The following is a 5,442-nucleotide window of genomic DNA, read 5'->3' on the forward strand; positions in this document are numbered from 1 at the left end:
GTTCCAGAGCCTCTTCCAGTGCAGCCTGGATTAGTCCATGGCAAATAAGTTTTCTCTTGAATTTTGAAAAGATGGTCTTTGAAGAAATATCTTTAAAAATGTTGAAGTAGGTGTCTGACTGCAGTAAATTAAAAAAAAAAAATGTGACATGAGAGACACGTGCAGACAGAGCACCCTCCTTATGTACGTCCAGTTTGTCATTCTGATGCTAGATGTCTTTTAAGAAAGATGTTCATTAAAAATAAATCTCATTCTCCCTTTCTACATCCACAGCAAAATACATTCTTTTGCTTGTGTATGTGTGCTGAATGTGCCTGACTGAGCATTACTGAACGAGTGCACAGCCTTTGGGAGCTCCTGCTGCAAGGAAGATAGATCTTTAATAGTTACATTGTAAAGATAGCCTGAGCGTGAGCTTAGCAGTTGTTTCATGAGGTGAGTTCTGCCTGCCCAGAGTAGAAGTAGGCTCTGCAAAGGTCAGCATGGGGAAAAGTGAAAGCAGCTACTGCTGCTGCTGTGGAAATCTTGAGGGGATCCATGTGCCTTGGCTTCAGTGCATTGTGGAAGGGCTCCCCAGTTCATCCCATTCCCTATCTGTGCCGGAGGGCTCCTTTGACTCTCTTGCTGTATAGAAATCCTTCTGGACTTACCACTGAGGACTTTACACTCAACTTTTAAAAACAATGCCTCTATTAAATGAAAATGCAGACAGCAAGGATGAGGAGACTGGGAACAAAAGTCCTGAAATGGCTTCAACAATTTAATTTTTTACTTGTTCCAGTTCAGATTGCAGAGAAGCTGTTGACATACTTTTTTATAATTGGTTTTTGGCTTTTGAAAAATGAGTGAACTTCTGCAGCAAACTACCTGATTGCATAAAGCCCATTAGCCTTACTCATCTAGGTGTTTTGTTGGTGGCCTCAGTGGGAGCAAAGCTGCAGTCTCAGTCTCATCACGGTTCTTCTGCAGATTTGTCTATGTGGCTTGTGTTGTAGGCACTTGGTGACCAGCATTCTCCAGTACTTTCAAACCAACCTCTGTGAAAAGCATTTTATTCAAATCTAAAAATTACATGGAATTAAATGCAATGAAATTCCAGCACTGTACAACATATATGCTCTCATGTTTAAAACCCAAACCATTCCAGATGTGTGTAAAGTTTGATTTTGATTGGTTATAACTTCAAGAAAGTTGGTTATATTATTTTAGAAAACAAATGCAAAAAACAGTTCTGAAACTTGCCTACTATAACCCATAATTCTCTTCTATTTTTAGAGAAACACTTTTAGACCAGACGTCATGAATGCAACAGGTTCTACGTAGCCTTCTGTGGTTTCTTAGCACAAAAATAATCTAGGACTAAACAAACAGGGGAAAAAGAGCAAACAAAAGCACAGAACAGAACTATTACTACAACTTGAAGAATTATGTCATGCTGTTAAAAAAGGTTTGTGCTTTCATTTACTTGTCATATGAAACTTTTCTCAGCAAGGCTTATCTAATACTACTAAAACTAATGTACCATCTTGTGTGTGTGATATTAAAATACCCTTGAGTAGCTAAATACAGCTACTTCTCCGATATTCACAAAAAACCCCAAGTGAATCCTTTATCCAACTTCATGCTTTTTAAAAATTGGACTTTCTCGCTTGAATAACAAGAATATCTAGCAAAATAAGATACAAAATTATGAAAACACTCTCATTGCCTATAATGCCAAAAATCTGGAGATGCCATCAATAACTCTGTCATCACTGGCATGAATCAACAATTCAGAACATTAAAAGAGTCATTTTATATGTTTCTGATCATCAGTCTTCCATGCCATGTTATGTATTTTCCCTTTTTTGAAGTTTTTTGTTCCTTTCCCTCCTGCTTTGCAGCTCTGAGAAGTGACCCAGTCATCATAATATCTTTTTTTTTTTTTCCCTAAACCTATATTTCTGCTACAAGTCTTCGGGACCCATATATCCATGTACTTAGTTGGAAGTCTCATTTTTCACTTTTGAATGCAACATGATGTTTCTACTCATTATGGTTTTCAAGGACATCTTAAGAATAGAAAACACAAAGGCTTTAATTCACAATAGAATATTTAAAAAATCCCAAAGTTCAAGAATTCATATGTTTTTAAGCCAACCTCTGTGTGTTAGGCACTTTTTACTCGTGTTGAATGTCCATATTTAGTGGTATTATGCTCAGAAAATTAAAGGTAATTAGAGGAACATCTCTGTGAGTAAACGTTTTAAAAAATGGAATGCAGAAGCATTTTGATAATATTATAACACCCATGGGACCTGAAAAGGGATTTCTTTTTCTTCCCACAGTTTTCTGTTTGGAGATGTCTATCTTTCAGAAAAAAAAAAAAAAACAAACAGGTGTAGAAACACCTCCAGCTGTAGGTACTTTATAGCAAAAACAATTACTTTCTCATCTAATAAAACTATTTATCTTTTGTGAATTTAAAAGCTATGAAAGGTGTGGATCAGCACATACTAATACAAAAGAAAATCCAGTAAATATCTGCTCCAAAAAGAGAGTGGAAAGTTTGCCTTTGAAAATGGAAAGTATGAACAACTTCATCAAATCTGTAGAACTGAGAAATTGTTTTATTACTGTCTCATCACAGACTATCTGCATAGCAAAATATGTATCTATAAATAACCTCACTTATATTGCTGTTGTATATTGCCTACTTATGTTGAAATCTCCCTAGAATAGCCACACAATTTTTCTGCTTCACTGTCCAAACCAGGGATGATTTCATTGTTCAGTAACATTCACAGTTTCTGTTATAAAATGGGCCTAATATATCTCTAATTACAAACTCCAGGTCTATCACATGAAATGCAGTGAAACATTTTAATTTCAAGTAAAATATGCAAGAATGCAATTGTAAATTAGGATTAAATACAAATTAAAGGCATAGAAGAAATCTTAGGTAGGATGATCCAATTTTTACGTGGCTCCAACATGTTGAGGGTGTAGAGGCCTGTAACATAGCAGTTGGTTAAGCTGCCAGTGCTTCAGTGCAGTGCTAAGCATCTCAAAGAACTGTAAGGTGCTTCACAAGATAATAATATTCAAAGACCTAATGAAATATACTCCTATTGAGTATATATATAATGAATATACTCCTATTACTGTGAGATTCTGGTGGCCTAAGTCAAAGATCAAAAAAACCCAACAATGTTCAGACATTTTTTTCCTTTGTGTGATGGTGACTTTGCTGCATAGATCTGACTGACTGTAGTAAGAGTTAAGCAACTCTGGGGTGTGGAGCTCTTAGAAGCGATATTTTACAGTCTCTCTTGAAATATATGTAGAAATATATGCGACAGAAATCTTGCTTTTGTTATACAATTTTAGTGTTAAAATTCAGCCGTCACTTTTCTCCCAAATGCAATGTGACTGACAGTTCTTTGATGCCTACAGACCATAAGACAGACCAGTGTACTCACATGCTTTGTGTGAAGAATTTCTTGCCAAAGATGCTTCTGAAATGAGTGCCCCACAGTAAAATGAGATTGTGTACACCTGTCTAACATGTGAACCACATACAATCTTATTTGACTTTTCTACGCCCTGATGAAAAGAGAGGCACATAGAATCATAGAATGGTAGAGATTGGAAGGGATTTTTAGAGATCATCTAGTCCAACCCCCCTGCAGAAGCAGGTTCACCTAGATCAGGTCATATAGGAACATGTCCAGGCGGGTCCTGAAGACTTCCAAGGAAGGAGACCCCACAATCCCTCTGGGCAGCCTGTGCCACTGCTCCCTCACCCTCACAGTCAAATAGCTTTTTCTTACATTTAAGTGGAACTTTTTGTGTTTCAGCTTCATCCCATTACTCCTTGTCCTGTTACCAGCTACTATAGAAAAAAGGGATGTCCCAACCTCCTGACACACACTATTTAGATGTTTATTAATGTTAATAAGATCTGCCCTCAGTTTCCTCTTTTCTAGACTAGACAGCCGCAGTTCCTGCAGTTTTCCCTTGTATGAAAGATATTCCAGTCCTCTGATCATCTTGGTGGCCCTGCGCTGGACTCTCTCCAGCAGTTCTCTCTCCCTCTTGAGCTGAGGAGCCCAGAACTGGACACAGGACTGCAGAAGAGGCCTCACCAGGGCAGAGTAGAGGGGGAGAAGAACCTCCCTTGACCTGTTGGCCACACTCTTCTTGGTGCATCCCAGGATGCCATTGGCCTTCTCGGCCATGAGGGCACATTACTGGCTCATGTTTAGCTTATTATCAATCAAGACTCCCAGGTCTCTCTCTGCAGAGCTGCTCTCCAGCAATTCGACCCCAGCATACTTCTACAGTTCCCATATCTGAAGAATTAATGAGATTATTTAGTGTCATGCAAGTTATGATTGATCAGGAAAAACAGCATAAAAGCATCACCTTATTTTGCAAGGAATGGTAGAGCAGTAGCCTGGCTTGTGTTTAGAAATATTATCTTTATTCTGTTGGAAATTTTATTTCATATATTGATGTGATAAAGATGAAAAAGAAGAACTCTGACCTCATTAATAGCTGTAGTGTGTTTGCTTTCATTATGAAAAGGACATGACTAAGGGAGGCATGACACAGGTCTCTAAAATGATAGATGGTTCAGGGAAAGATTAGGCAGTGATTACACACTATTCTTTAAAGGGCAAGGTTTCTGCTATACTCACTATCAAGTGACTTCAAAACAAACAAAATGAGCTAGCTGTGCAGGCAATGCAGAGTGATCTGGTACAGTTTGTTAATTCATGACATTGTGAAGACAGAGAACTAAGAGTGCCAAAAAAAGGGCTAGAAATTCCTGTGGGAGATGGATCACTCAATGAGTATAAAAAGTTTTTGCAGGTGCAGTTTTCAGCTTGAGAAGAACTTAAATGACTGGTTAGGAAGGTGGTTGAGTATGGTTTCATATTTGTTTTTCTTGCATTTCTTCCCTAGGTAAGCGCTAATGGCCCATGGCAAGGAGTGGATAGTGAAGCTGGAGGGATTTGCAGCCAGATATAGTTACCTTTATGTCCCTTTTTCCTCAACTTTATGGTTTTCCATAACATAAGTTCTTCACAACACTGAAGAAACTGCTAATTTTCATGGCATTTCTTGGCTTTTATCTGATGGGATTCTTATTTAGACCAGCACATCAGTCCTCATTTTTCCTGTGCACTGGCATTTATGATGAGATTGAGGGGTTGCCTTGTCAAGGTCACTCTCACTTTGAGCAACTGTTGGATACTTCCAGTTCTAGATTAAGTCTTCTCATAGAGTGAGAGCTGTGTTTAAGAAATATTGATGAGATTAAAAAAGCCTACCAAAAGCAAGATGAAATACCAAACTTTCTGCAGAGAGAATTTAAAAATTTGTACTATAAACTGAAGTTGCTTTGCTGTCACTTCTAATCCAACAAGGACTTCATGTTTCCCTCCTGTGATGGTG

This window comes from Colius striatus, chromosome 3 (assembly GCF_028858725.1).
Source record: "Colius striatus isolate bColStr4 chromosome 3, bColStr4.1.hap1, whole genome shotgun sequence".
Classification (NCBI taxonomy): Eukaryota; Metazoa; Chordata; class Aves; order Coliiformes; family Coliidae; genus Colius; species Colius striatus.